General features: G+C 33.5%; 1 long non-coding RNA gene across 7 annotated transcripts; it reads left to right on the forward strand.

Moving 5' to 3' along the window:
• Nucleotides 1-12,289: 12,289 nt before the first annotated feature.
• On the forward strand, nt 12,290-15,015 carry LOC111915196 (uncharacterized). Of its 7 annotated transcripts, none has more exons than XR_006190762.2 (5): nt 12,292-12,880; nt 13,041-13,212; nt 13,430-13,829; nt 13,978-14,119; nt 14,709-15,015. It is a non-coding gene; the product is annotated as an uncharacterized LOC111915196 (long non-coding RNA). The 7 variants fall into 7 exon arrangements; XR_002858090.3 differs by having other exon boundaries at nt 12,293-12,880; nt 13,419-13,829; XR_006190764.2 differs by having other exon boundaries at nt 12,294-12,880; nt 13,041-13,500; nt 13,720-13,829.
• Nucleotides 15,016-15,767: the final 752 nt, after the last annotated feature.

The following is a 15,767-nucleotide window of genomic DNA, read 5'->3' on the forward strand; positions in this document are numbered from 1 at the left end:
TGATTCTTCCTCTCTGAAACCTAGTTATGCTTTGGAGTAATTGGACAGGATAGTTAACGACCAATTTTGTTCTTCTTCAAAATATTCAACAAAGTTAAAAGTCCAATATTCTCAACCGTTATCTGATCGAAACCTCTGAACACTATGTTTAGTTTATCCCTCAACATCAACTTTAAACTCCTTTAAACATTATTAGAACCACAAACTTCTCCTTTATAAAATACACCCACACAGAGCGAGAGAAATCATTAATGAAAGTCACCATATGTACAAGTTCTAGAGGATACTTAGCTTGATAACTTGACTTTTCGAACAGTTTGTTGATGAGATTTGTCAGTTGAGAGTCGACACACACTAAGGTGTTGTTTTTTTTTCTAAGGCAAAATGTTTATAGTCTGCAGATCACATCTATCCTCTGCAGTAAAAGAGGTGGACAAAACGTCTGTAATCTGAAATAAAAAGATTGTTTGTTTTATAATGTCTGCAAACTGTTAACATAAACTAAAAATCTAAATAAACTATTTTTTAAAAAAACTTAAAAGAGTTTTTTTAATACTTTTTTGACTTTATTATAGATAATTTACAAATCTAGATAAAAATTTATGTATTATTGTATAAAAAGTGAAAAGCGGTACGAATTAACGTATATATTTGATAAAAGCCAACAAGCTTTAGTCACAAAGTTATATCTAAATATTGTAATTATTGATCAAAAAATTTAACACATAAAATAGATGGAATAAACTTGGAATTTAAAATGAAAATTTTCAGTTTACCTTTTTCATTTAAATCAATTAAAAACTAACCATAAATATTTTTCTTAAGAAATGAATAATACTACATTGAATAATGTTTTATAAAATTTGACACAAAAAGTATAAAACAATATTAGCAGTTTTCATATCTATATAAACAACTTCAACAACCATTATTGTAATTAAATATTTATTTATAAATTTCTCACAAACGTAATGTTTATGTCGTCGAACCTTTTTTTTTCTTGAAGTATTGTTTGTGTCGTCGAACTTTTTTTTCTTGAAGTATTGTAACTTTATTTTTTTTTTCAAATTGTTTATCACGGATAAAGTTTGAATAAATCAAAATGTTAATAAAAAACAAAGGTATATGTGTTTTTTTTAGGCTAGAAGATGTCTGAAGAAGTTAAATTAAAAGACTCTGATCCACATCTGCGCTAAGAAGAGGACGCACATACCTTTTTAGGTCTGTGGTCTTCAAAAAAACGAACAGTTTGCGAATAATAATATATGTGTGTGGTCTGTGTGGCGCATAAAGAAGAGGACAAGAAGATCTATAGACAAAAAACAAACAACACCTAAGTCTCACTTTACTTCCAATTATGGTAGGCAAGTAACCAGTTTTTTTTTTTCATCACCATTTCAAGTTTTTCAAAACTTACATGGCTAAGCTATATGTTCCACAAATAAACATTTTTTTATTTTTCTTTATCTTGTATACATATGCTTCTTCTATTGACATGGCATAAATAGACTCAGGTCGTCAACCTTGCAATATCGGTGTTGATGATGTTTTAAACTCCTTAAAGATCTTCATATCATTTGGTCCAAACAATACAAAATACCTAACAGATGCTAGTTGAGCAACCGATATCATGTTCTTTTTCATTACAGGTACGTGATAAACCTTGGAAAAAATGTGTAAAAAACTCAAATATAAGCTAAAATTGAAAAAAAGAGTGTATGGATGAAAAACAAGTTGAACTTAACATTTGGTTAAAAAGTGAAAAAACTTAAAAGTTTTGGACTGACTTTGGAATATAAACAAAAATGAAAGAGAGGGAGTTGGAGGGTTTTGAACCCCCCACCTTCATTATTGGAACCAAAAGACTTACGAATAATGTAACATCTTAATTTTCAAATCAAAATTTTCATTTAAAATCAGCTTAAACATTCAAAAGTCGTCCCTTAAAAACATATCATAACATTCGTATGTTTAAAATTTATGGAGTGAAACTATAGTTTAATTATAAACCCAGTGAAAGTTTAAATAACAATATGGCACCGATACGATGTATAGTCATGTCGCGACATTCCCTCTTACACCCGATCAACCTGAAAAACATTTAACATAATAATTTAAGCATAAATCTTAGTGGTTTCCCCAATATACCGTATACTTCACCATACATACAAATAAAGGCTCACAACTTTAGTGTTGTTCCACCTCATCAACGGTGACTGACGGCTCCTATGTAGTCTAGTCATAAATGTTGACTAACGTCACTTATGCCGTATAGTCGTCAAAAACTATAGGCCCTCAACGATCATCCAGCTACAATAGGATCTCAACCATCATACAACCAAGCCATCATATTGCTACAGGCTCTCACCACCATACAACCATACATAAGTTATTATTAATATTGACGATCGCCTTATGAATACATAGTTATGCATAGTTAGGAAATAAGATAGACAATCAGATAGTTGATCCTACCGTAAAGTGACAAATCAAACAAGAACCATGCAATAAGGCCATATTAGTGTTCTAAGGCTATTTGATTTAAACTATGTACAACCCCTGCAACATTCACTTAACGATCTACAAATATTAGCAATACCACATCCAAACAAGATACTTAAAAGTACCATGCAATCAACCAATCACATACATAAAAAAAACTATTCTAGTCTACCAACATAATATTACCCCAACAATACATATATCCTATCATACAAATGATATACAATGTCACACGTAACATAGTGAAAAAACTCATCTAAGACTAGAAGCAGAAGGTCAACAACAGTCTTCAAAACGGCTAGCACAAACCACCTAATACCAAATTGAGACAATTCCTTAGTCAAATACTAAATTTTATCAAAGTTTGACCAAAAGTCAAACTTGTCAAAAGTCAACAGCTAACGGGTCAAAGTCAACGGTCAACGGTCAGGTGCATGACAACCTTCACGTGACGCACGGTGCCGACAAAATGACAAAAAAATAAGTCAAAAAATACATCTAGAGGCGTGTTGCGACCCTCTAAGAAGTGAGTCGCACCTCACGACTTAGCAATGTTCCTTTTAAAGTCTTTAATCTTTTCAGCCAAAGGCTATAACTCTCATATCTAAATATTCTAAGGGCATCCATAATGGTGGTTGTATGAGAGTTCAATGGAATAAAATTGAATATACTGTAGGGGAGAGAGAGAGAGAGAGAGAGAGAGAGAGAGAGAGAGAGAATGAAGTTCAATCTTCATTGTACGCATCATATATATTTTAGTGAAAAAATATGGGTCTTTTTATGAATCGAATGATCTCTCTCTTAAATTTCATTTCATTCAACTCTTGAGTGTGGATTGTTGTGGACTGAGTTTCTGGAAAATTCCACGTTATTCTTGAGAAGTCTTCAGAGAGATCAAGAATCGTCTACGAGACCCCTGAAGACGCTAGAAAATTACAGGTGTCTGCGGAACATGATGGAACGATTCAGAATAATCAAGAGAGCACTAAAAGAAGCTAGAACGATACGGAAGATCCTAGACCATCATAGAATCCTCTATGACACAAAAGAGTAACATAGAACCTTATAGAATGTTGTATGCATAATAAGATCTTGTAAGAATGATCTAGAATACTCGGGAATGTCCGGAACCTAGAAACTTCCCTTGAGGAGGTGTAAGGTTCCTATAAATAGGGAGAAGGGCTCATTTCCCAAACCATTGAGAAGTTGCCTTGTAAAGAAGTTGAGTTATATGATAGAAGCTTTCCTTTGTACTTGAAGTGCTCCTTGTGACTCTTGTTTCCTAAGTTCGTTAGTACATCTAGACCGTTGAAGTTAGCCTGAATTAGTTAGAGAAGCACTAAGTGGCACACAGTATTGACTAGTCTAAAAGAGTTATCCGATGAGAAGTGGTATCAGAGCCAGGTTCATACAAGCAAGAGATCATAGTCATGGAAGGAGGAAGTAGTGAAATAACCAACATTCTCCCTGTCGCCGAAGAGAAAGGAAGGAAGTCTAGGAGGACGGACCAATTCGTTGACCCTTTGGCAAGTTTAGAAAACAAGCTTACAAAGGTGGATATTAGCGTTGGTGAGATCCTTGAGTTGAAGGATACCGTCGATCAGTTCGTTGCAGAGATTAGTGGCACGAGCATTGGATTGAAGGAGACCATCGGTGTCATCAAGGAAGAAGTCCTTGGAATTATCAACACCTTACGTAATGAGTTTTGTGAGAAGGTTGCTACGCTTGAAGCCGAAGTAAACTTGTGCAAGGAAGCAATCGTTGGAGGAGCCGTTGCGAGTAAGTTGTTGCAAACAGAAGCACCTAAACCATTGAAGTATGGAGGAAAATGTGACCCTAAAGAACTTGAAGAATTATTTTTGTCGATGGAACGTTACTTCAATGCTAGTCAAGTAAAGGAAGACAAGACGAAGGTCGATACGACAGTCCTTTACCTATGTGAAAGTGCAGCTCTATGGTGGAGAAAGAAGCACAAAGACATTGAAAAAGGCTTATACACCATAGACACATGGGAAGAGTTCAAGAGGAAAATTAAGAGACAATTCTACCCACATAATGTCGTAGACATAGAAATGAAGAAACTACGTGGGCTAAAGCATTATGGATCCATTCGAGACTATATAGTCGAGTTCACGAGATTGATGCTAGAGTTACTCGACATGCAGAATAATGACAAACTTTTCTATTTCATGGAGGGACTACAATCTTGGGCCTACAACGTGCTCAATAGGAGAAATGTCAGAGACATCAACGAAGCTATTGCCATAGCAGAAGATCAAATGGAGTTTCGGAGAGAAACCACAACTAAGAGAAATAGTAGAGGAGAACAATCTACATTTGAACCACAACCAAAAGAAGACATACCCCAAGCTTTGAATACGAAAGGAAAGGAAATCGAAGGAAGATATCGAAAAGAAGAATGGAAGGGGACATGTGTTACCTTTGTGATGGTCCTCACTATATCCTAGATTGTTTGAAAAAGAAGACCTTTTATGCAATGGAGTTGCAAGAAGAAGAAGAAGAAGAAGAAGAAGAAGAAGAAGAAAAATAAGCTCACATGAGTTCCATGAGACTTATAAACTCTATGGCGAAAGACGAGATGAAGGAATTGAAAAAAGGAGTGGTTCTAAGATAGGAAGTCTCATGCTAGTCGAAGCCAAGTAAATTGAAGAAATATTAAGGCGCTAATAGATTCAAGTATGACTCATAATTTCCTTTCTGAAAACAAAGCAAAGAGATTGGGGATTTGCTACACGAAAGAAGAAGGGCGATTGAAGGTTGTCAATTCTCCATTCAATCCTAAAGGTACAATCATTCACATCGTATCAATAAAAAGGAGTAGAACAAGGTCTCGAATGCTGACATCGATGAAGTTTAACAAAGACCTTAGGGAAGTTGGGAAGATACAGGAAAATACCCTAAGTTGGAAGAAGGAAGATAATTCACAAGCGACTAGTGATGGAACTAGGAAGTATGTGAAACCAAACAACATAGTTCAAGGTTTCGACACATATCGGTGCAAGATGGATTCACGATCAACCTTAAGGATTGCTCCGATATGTCATGATGCTACGAGAAGACCCACAACACGAGAGGAAGTAAGAACACAAGTGACACATACTATAAGACTTGACGAGGACGTCAAGGGTTTAAGTGGGGGAGGGTGTCACAGACCGAGTTTCTGGAAAATTCCACGTTCATCTAGAGGAGTCTCCGGAGAGATCAAGAATACTCTACGAGACCCCGGAAGACGCTAGAAAATTATAGGTGTCCACGAAACATGATGGAACGATCCGGAATAATCAAGAGATCACTAGAATAAGCTAGAACGATACGGAAGATCCTAGACCATCATAGAATCCTTTAGGACACAAAAGAGTAATATAGAACCTTATAGAATTTTGTATGTAGAATAAGATCTTGTAAGAATGATCTAGAATACTCAGGAATGTCTGGAACCAAGAAACTTCCCTTGAGGAGGTGTAAGGTTCCTATAAATACGGAGAAGGGCTCATTTGCCCAAACCATCGAGAAGTTGCCTTGTAAAGAAGTTGAGTTATATGATAGAAGCTTTCCTTCGTACTTGAAGTGTTCCTTGTCGTGACACTTGCTTCCTAAGCTTGTTAGTACATATAGATCGTCGAAGTTAGCATGACTTAGTTGGAGAAGCACTAAGTGACACGCTGTATCGACTAGTCTAAAAGAGTCATCTCGTGATAGGATGCTCTAACTGAGAGTGTTGAGTTTTTATCAGCTCCCAATTACTTCAAAACAGGTGATTCTATTTAATTTATTCATGCCATTAGTTTTTGTGTTTTAATGGCAACTTGGTTCAATCTAATACATCTTACTCAAATCGTATTATTCAAAAAACATAAGGACTGTGGGCGGGTTGATTTAATGGATAAGAGTGTGAGTTCGATTATTCAAAATAATGCTTTATATGAAGCGAATTTTAAATCCAATTCTAAATGGTAAAAGAATTTGGATCAAGGTCTCGCTCCAAACGTGCTCCAGGTATATGAGAAACTTCTTGATTCATATCCACGTTCCTGACCCATGGACATAAAAAATGGATGACGTGGCATAACTGATTTGTAAGCATTCAAAACTCTTTTATTCATAGAGAAAAGGCGAGACTCTTACCGATCACCATAAAATGAAAATGTTCGCATCGATTTTGAAGCATTCTCGTTTTATCGCATCACCTTCTTCCCGAAGGTACTCCCATGGCAAATCCCCTATGCATCATGATGTATTCAGTCCTAATTTTTATGTGTTTTAATTTCGTGAAACTGTGTTAACTTGTTAATTTCATCGTAATGTAGTTGATGAAGAAATTACTTGAATCATTGGAAAAAAAAAGACGAGGTAAATTCTCTGCAAATTCAATAGTTAATTAGTTTTTTATTTCTTAAACAGCAGGCAAAAGCTAAAATTGAAATCATAAAGGCTAAGCTACGCTCTATAAAAGCTAATTAGGTTTTCTTTCATAAACAGAAGCCAAAATCTGAAAGCCTTAGGGGTGAGCATAATAACCGGAAAACCAAACCAGAACCAAATTAACCGATATAACCGAACCATAATAACTGAACCATTTTAAAAACCGTTAGTTCGGTTTCTAATTTTTGTTAACCGATAACTAACGGTTCGGTTATGGTTTTATAGGTTAACCGAACCGCTAACTTTATATTTTAATATAAAAAATTATAGATTATATATAAATTATAAAATAATATAGTAAAACTTATTTTAGGCCCATTAAAATTCCAAAATATAATTCATTAATCCTCATTTATCAGGAAAGGAACGAACAATCAAACCATCAAATGTTGATCACGCAGACACACACAATCTTCCAATCATGTCAATAGTTAGATTATTCATTAATGTTGTAATTCTCAATCGGCTAATTCTACACTCTGCAAACATTATTCACAATTCGTTTAATCTTCACACTCATAATCCTAAATAGATGTTTCTCACACCATTAATCCTAATCAAAGATCGTTTTGACTTTATAGACCTATTCTAAGGATTTTTTGACTTAATCGCATTGAATGTATATGAGTGATTGAAACTTTTTTTTATCCAGATAACACATAATATAAATGTTTGACTATTTTATTTTATAGTTTTTTATTTAATCGCATTAAACGTGTCTGAATGTTTGGCTTTATTTTAATGTTAATATTAATTATAAATATTTGAAATTATTAATGTCAATTTTTTAAAAGTTTTAAATTTTTATTGAATGTTTTTGACTTTTAATGTGACTATGTGTTATCTCACTCTGAGTATCAAATGTACATTTTTTTATTACTATAAGCTAGATTACAAACATTAGCGTCGATGACTTTTTTGTATTCTTTTTTCATTTTTTATGTCAATATATTTTCGCAATTTATATTATTTTGAACGTTATGGTTAACCAATATTAACCATTAACCAAAACCATTAACCATAACCAATATTAACCATACCCAATGACTACCAAAATGCATTAACCAATCATAATGGTTATGGTTCGGTTTTGACCAATAACCGAACCAAACCGCCCCACACACACCCCTAGCGAATTGATAAAAGCTAGAGAAGAATCATTAAGTGATGCTCTTATCTAAGATTTGCTTAGATTTTAATTTGGTTGTATTAATTGTAATATCAACATGATTTTCATTGTAGATTTCTCGTTCTGAAATGATCTTGGCAATAGGTATGAGAAAAAGTTATAATTTAGGGTTTTTGAAAATTTGCTTTAAAACTAACATGGGTTTGCTGTGAATCAAAAGTATGTTAATGAATATTGACTATAGTTTTGTTTTCAGAAAAAGTTGATGAGATTAAAAGAGAAAAATTTTATGCAACTGGATCAGGTCCACTCTTTATAGAGTAATTTAAGATAGGTAATTTTGAATTATTTGATAATATAAAGATTTTAACAAACAAATCCTAATGATTTAATCCGTTGTGTTCATAACTTTTTCCCATGGGATGAGACTAGGGTTGATAAAGTCACATCATAGTGTCATTAAATACCTGGTAGCCTTAAAGAGAAGCCCTTTTTCATATGGAATCAAAGAGAGAAATATGTTGCATACGTTCTCCGTGATCGTAAGTGTCGTATAATAATTATTATTATTTTTTCTATAAATTGATACTAATAATAACATGTATATACAGGTGTTCTTTAGAAGCTTGAGAAATGGCAATATATGAAAGAGCTTGGCAAGGATTCGTGGCCCAAATGGATTGGGCAGTGCATTGAACCAAATCTGTGATAAGTTAGTTTTAGGAAATAGTCTAATTGGGTAAATAATAGTAACTCGTAAAAAGATGGTTGAATTGTGATGTGATATGCATTGAGTTACTCATTTTGATAATGTACCTTATTTGTTACCTATACTAGCAACATACTTGTACTTCTTTACCATAATTTTTTTTTGAAATAGAATAGTAATTAAATATTATATTAAATAAAGAAGAAAGTTTTACATAGACATAGCGGGTAAACGAGCAACAAACTGTGCCGCAACCCTTTTTGGATGACAAAACTAATTCTTTTAAAAACATCTATAGATATTGGAGTCATAACATTACTATGCATGACCCATTGGACTCTATTGAGCAGCTCCACAGCTTCTAGCACAAGGAAACCGAAAGTATCAAATGCAAAGGGTATAAACTTCTAAGAACTAATTCGATGTGAAATTAGGGTTGATTTGTTAATTTTTAAAGTTTACAATTAAAATAAAAAACATAGGGTTTGTTCTTGTTCTCTTGGTTCACCCATTTGTAAAGAGTGGTGGAAAAAGACGAGTAAAAAAAGTTGTGACCAAGTTATCTTTTGTGCATACTTGTTAGGGGCCAAAAAGCTGATATACCCTCGACTAATTCATATGTATTTTCACTACTAATACTTAATGTTTTTCATACCCACTAAACTTAGAAATCTTGATTTTTATTTCATATCTTTGTACAAGGGAGTAAATCATCTTTTAAGTTTTCAACCAAATGAATTGTGATTGTTTCTTGAAATACTAAAAATAATCCAGTGTTTAATGGTTAAGTAAAATATTTGATTATGGACCAACAAAACAACATTATGAAATATGAACTGAAGTGCAAAAACCAACCCTGGAATTGGGTAGGCCCAATAGAAAAGGTCTCCCAAAGCATTCAAATAACCTATTACGGTAACTAAATCACATATCTCTAGGTGACTGACGTGTCTCCACTGGTACATCCGATGCAAGCATTTCCATGAGCATGCACACATAAACTCCACAATCTCCTCTTTCTCCTCTTTCTACTTTTTCCTACCACGACACATGTTTAGCTTTAATGAATTCCACCTTACTAGGTTTCTGTCTTTTGGGAAAATGGGCCCAATATGATATGTGGTCTAGTTCACTTAATATACTATCTTCCAACGATTTGAAACTACCATCACCCGCATATCTTTTAAAGACACCACACCATTCGGCTGAATCATACATGCTTACTTTCCATGTAAGGAGATCCAAATCAGCCAAATATCAATGCAGGTGCGGTATGTCTCCACTAGTACACCCGATACAAGCATTTCCATGAACATGCACACATAAACTCCACAATCTCCTCTTTCTCCTTCTTCTACTTTTTCCTGTTGCGGCACATCTTTAGCTTTAACGAATTCTACCTTACTAGGTTTCTGTTTATTGGGAAAATGGGTCCAATATGATGTGTTCTAGTTCACTAATTAATATACTATCTTCCAACAATTTGAAACTACCTCGTCGAAATCCGAGTTATAACGAAGAAGTTATGACCAATCGAAGATTCGCGACAAAACCGACACGACGCCGTATGACGTAAAAAGTGAGCTTTTGATAAACTACTTTTTAGCCTTATTTATCTAAATGAAAATTGTAGTATTCGTTAAACCGAGAAGTTCGATAAAAAGAATGTCAAAATTTGACTTCGTATGAGGAAGTTATGATTTTTCTAAGTTTCGGAATAACAGTAGACAACTAAAAACTCGAAATAAAGATCGAGCGATATTTAGCCGAAACGACCTAAACGAAAATTGAAGGTCTCGTCAATAGTAGTACAACAGTAAAAAGTCTGACGAAAACGGACGTCGGAAGAAGAAGTTATGAATTTTTAACGGATTTACCTGTCACGGTCTGTTAAAAATAATAATTTAAAAATTAAAGTCAAAATTAGCCGACGAAGTCTAAACGAAAGATGTAGAGCGTAATTTTACCTACACGTGCATATAAAGAACATAAAAAAAGGAGTTCGTATGCGAAAGTTATGGATTTTAGAAGATCGGGGTTCAATTTCCGAGAAATTATTGATAAGACCCGGGGAATCTCGCATGAACAGTAGCCGCTCTACCCGGATCCGACGCGTGTTGCCTTCCGATTCATCCGAAGCCGCGGCCTAACCAGCTTCCGACGCGCCTCGCACCGCTGGAGCCGTCCGAGCCGAGCCGTCTGGCGTCCGACCCTCGCATCCGAGCCGACTGCTGCGTCAGAGCCTCGCTGCTGCGCCATCTGCCTTCGCCTCCTGATGCCGTATGTTCCTTCTGCCAGCGCACCCTCCGAACCTCGGCCCTATAAAAGGAGGGCTGCGAGCCTTCCCGGGTAATCTTTAAAAATTGCCATATTTTACCCCTTTTTCCATATTTTCTTTATATTAAAATTCCCCGAAGCCCCGGTATCGATTAAAATCCCTGAAATACGCCACGAAGTGCCCGAGAAGCCCGAAAAATTTATCTTTTCGGTTTTGAAGCCCTATCTTCGCAGAGCCCGGTTTTCAATTAAGCTCCCGGTTTTCAACATAGAAAGTCATATTTAAAGCCAAAGCGCTGCCCAAATTACTATTTTGACCCCCGGTTAATTCAAGGCGAGTTCAATATATAGGAACAATTGTATGTTATGTTTTATATATGCTATGTGCTTTTCAGTGTTATTATTCCGAGTTATTTTCCCGTGTTATTTTATTCGCTATTTCTATAGCAAAAGTAATACCTTTGACTATGTGATCAGTGAAAGGACTTAGATTCACATTGGTACTAGTACGTAGCCTCTGGCGCCATGTAGAGCATGTCTCCGTAAGAGAATGACTTCTATTCTATGGCATTGGCAAATGGTTTGACAGAGCTATAAACTTGAAATCTACCAAGATGTTAATCAGAAATCTTATGTCTTCTATGCCATTTGGGCCGAAGCTTTATTGATGTATATCAAGTATGAAAATTGTTATGTCTCATTGATTGTATACCTTTGAATCAAGTCATTGTTTGATATGGAAATCTTAACACGTGATTTACATATGCCTTTGTTGCTCCTTGATTCTCTTTGCTTCTGCCATATTGAAGTATATATATGACATAACATTATATTGTATCTATTATTGAACTCACTAAGCGTCACCGCTTACCCTATCAATATTTTACAATTGCAGGTGATAAGTAACCAGTATAATCATATATTGTTGAAAGAATTAGAATAGTTTGTAATAATACTTTTCTACTTCAATTTATGTTTGTATAAATTACAATATCCTGGGTAGTTATGTAATATATAACACTTTGTAATAGTCGGTTTGTATCCAGTAGTTTGTAACCTCTTTATCAATGTAAAATATTGTTTTTATGAATATGCAAGTAGCATGTTTTGGAGTAATAGTATTGTGAAGTATGAAAGTGTGGGTCTTTCACAAATACGAAAGTTGGGGTTTTTCATACAAGCCCTTATACATTGTTTACAATCATTTTATGCATTGGCAAATCATGAATATTGGTTTGGTCAATATTTGAAAAAGTCAAAATAATAATCACGATGATTTATTGACCAAGTTGCATATATATATACTTACCTTTCCTATATGTTTGGTGATCTTCCCGTCGTTTGACCCAGTTCCTTGAAAACCCCAGTATTTCGGTGATTTTCTTTTCAGTTCAATATTGATTTTTGAATTGGTAACCATCTCTCCCATCTCGCCTCCTTCCCTTATATGTAGCATCTCACCGCCATTTTTCTTCCCATTCTCCATAAACCCTAGCCACACTCCACCACCGCCACAACTCAATTATGTGCCTTAACATCTAAAGAGCCGCCAAGGTCAGCTCTCTCTGTGTGTGTGTGTGTGTGCATCCTCTATTTCCATCATAATACAATGGTTAAAAACAAAAAACAAAAACCCAGAATGATACACATATTTTAAATTAATTGAAGAATGAGAATGTCAAGGTGTTTTGTGTTACGTGTTTGTGTGCGAGGTTATCCATGTAAGCCGAGAATCTGCTTTTTCGTCCTTCTCCATCCTGCTCTGCAACAGCTCTCTACCTTTTCTTCTTTGTGCATTCTGTTTACTCGGATTCACCAAGGTACCTTCTGAATCTTCATATTTGGGAACACTTTTCTTTTCACATACCCTTTGTCAGCATCGCTACTAAAACCCTATATCTCCATGTTTTGAAATCATTTTCACAATAAAAATGCTTCAGGTTATGAAATCGTTTTTTCTCTGATTTTTTCGTGTTTCAGGAAGATGAGTGGGGATGTTTTTTATGATTTTGATTAAACTAAAGTAGAGTTATATTACTTTGGAGCCCCTTTATCACTCAGGTAATATAACAAAAGAATGGGTTTGCTACATACAAACGACATTCTAACATACTATCACATTCAAGTGGATAATATGATCCATTATCTTAAGGTATGTTCCATTTTATTACTAATGTGATATGTGATATTTAGTCGAAATTACATAAATAATTTGATGGTTTCTTAAAAAACTAAATGTTGGAAATTCTATGATTTTTTGAAAATTTTAGATTTTTTCTACTGTTCTAACACTTTTAGCGATTCTTTATTTTCTATTAAATTGATTCATCATCCATAACCTGTCATTTGTCTATGGAGATACAAATCAGCTATGGGTTTTTTTGTTGATTCAAGCTGAGATAATAATGGGCAATTGCAAATCTTTTGTACCTTCAACAAAGTAAGAGATTGGTTCATGATTTGATTAAATTTATTTTCAATCATTTGAATATTGATTTATTTAAATCCCTGGTTCATGATTTTTTTTTTCAGTTTGCTTAATTTCATTTTAAGATATAGATTATGTAATTTTTAGGTTTCCAATTATAAAAAGTCTTTTGAAAACTGGGTAATAACCAAAGAAATTCTTTTGTATCAATTTGGTTATGTGTCTTCCAAGCTAGATGAGTGCATCAAAGGTTTTAATGACATAAATTTGGAATAAGTTTTCCCCACGAAGACCGAGAAGTATAAGAGGACTTGAATTGAGGTTTTAATGGGCTCAAACTGGTAGTACATCTTATCTCGACTTATTTCATTTTTCTAACTTTCCATCGATCCTAATTTTTTACTGGTGTAAATAATTTCCATGTTTTAGTCATAGTTCAAATTCTTTTATCCATTTATATTTTATTGTGGTTTATAATGGTTTTTGAAGGTAAAGACTTGAACAAAGATTTATACTTGAAGATGAAGTTATGAATGGAGTATCAAGCAACAATAGGTCCCGAAATGGACTAAAATTCTAGAAGGGAAAAAATGAAGTTATGTATACAAAGCATGTCAAGATATTTCTATCGGTGATTTTTCTTTTCCTTATTTTGTAAAAGCCTATTAATTTACATGGGAAGATTATAAATGTGATTTTACATGAAAAACAACCAAATACCATTTTATTTTACTGAACTGACTGATTTTTATATTGTACATAATTGGGATTATTACTCTATTTTTAGGTATTATCTAGCAATCTTCGTATGTTTGCATGGAAACATGATTTAATCCTGCAGTTGTATAAACATTAAACAGTCTTTAGCATGTTGCAATTGATAGATTGGTTCTGGTTTGTTCTTAGCTTCTTTCAAGTGTCTTGCATTCATTTTCTTAATATTTACTTCAATTTACTTAAGGACCAAAAGGGTTACGAGAATATTAGTTGAAGCATTTAACCCTAGATAATAAGGAAAAATGAAAGAAATAACAACCTACTTCGATTTATACAATATATAAAACTTTTAACTTAGGAGTATAAAGACAGGATGTATGTAAGTTTATGCGTGATTGTATTTCCAATATTTTAATTATTAAGACATTTTACATTGAATAAATTTATCCAATTATAGCAATGAATATTATTTGTATCTTGATGACATTAATACAGTTGTATAGGTGTTAAATGTCATAGGAAAGGAAATGGTCTTGGTGGAAGATGAGAAGGTGTTAAAGAGAAGACACATTCATCGCAAACACAAAAGGAAATGGTCTTGGATATTTGGAATTGATCAAATTGTTGGTATAAAGGACAGGAAAGCAACAAACTTCGAACATGATCTGTGATAATTGGAATTAAGATACTTTCAACAAAATAAAATTCTCTTTTGTTGACTTTAATTGTATTAAAGTTCATAATTGAATAAAGTTTTAAATATGTTGGTTGTATTGATTTAATGGTTAAAATTTTCAATTTTTTAGGAAATTGTGTGGAGTAAAACCAATAATTTATTGTTTGATGAACTTATCGTAAATAGGTTGCCATAACATTAGGATTTCATTATCACATTCATAGTAGAAAATCACGTAAAGAAAATCATATTTTAATATATTCACTGTTGATACAGGATCTATTTATTATGTTGCATCATATAGTTATATTTTTATTTGGTTTAGTTTAATTTTGTTCTTTTATTCAAAGGCACTTAATTGTACTTAATTGTAGTGTGCCTTATAACATATAGTATAGTTTTTATTATAAACAAATAGTATTTAAATAAAATATAACTTATTGAAAACAATCATCCCAAACACTTCACTACAATTAATATTTACCTTCCAACATAAAGAAACAAATCGTCACTATAAAACTATTTGCCGAAGCATGTTTTTTGAAATGTCATGTTATAAAAAGGAAACCATTTAAAAAAAACTACTATCTACCCACATAAAAAGACTTATAGATGAAAGAAAACCATTTACCCAAAAGAAAATAACACCTCTAGAACCTAATTATCGAAACTAATCATCTATATAAACTAATTGCCAAAATAAAAGAAAATACTCGTTGCTTGGCGCGGGTAAATGACTAGTGTATATATATATATATATATATATATATATATATATATATATATATATATATATATATATATATATATATATATATGACATATAAGTAAATATACTAACCCGATCAATATTATTCAAATGTGGTCCATCAACCATCCTGGCTGC

This window comes from Lactuca sativa, chromosome 1 (genome assembly GCF_002870075.4).
Source record: "Lactuca sativa cultivar Salinas chromosome 1, Lsat_Salinas_v11, whole genome shotgun sequence".
In the NCBI taxonomy this organism is placed as follows: domain Eukaryota; kingdom Viridiplantae; phylum Streptophyta; class Magnoliopsida; order Asterales; family Asteraceae; genus Lactuca; species Lactuca sativa.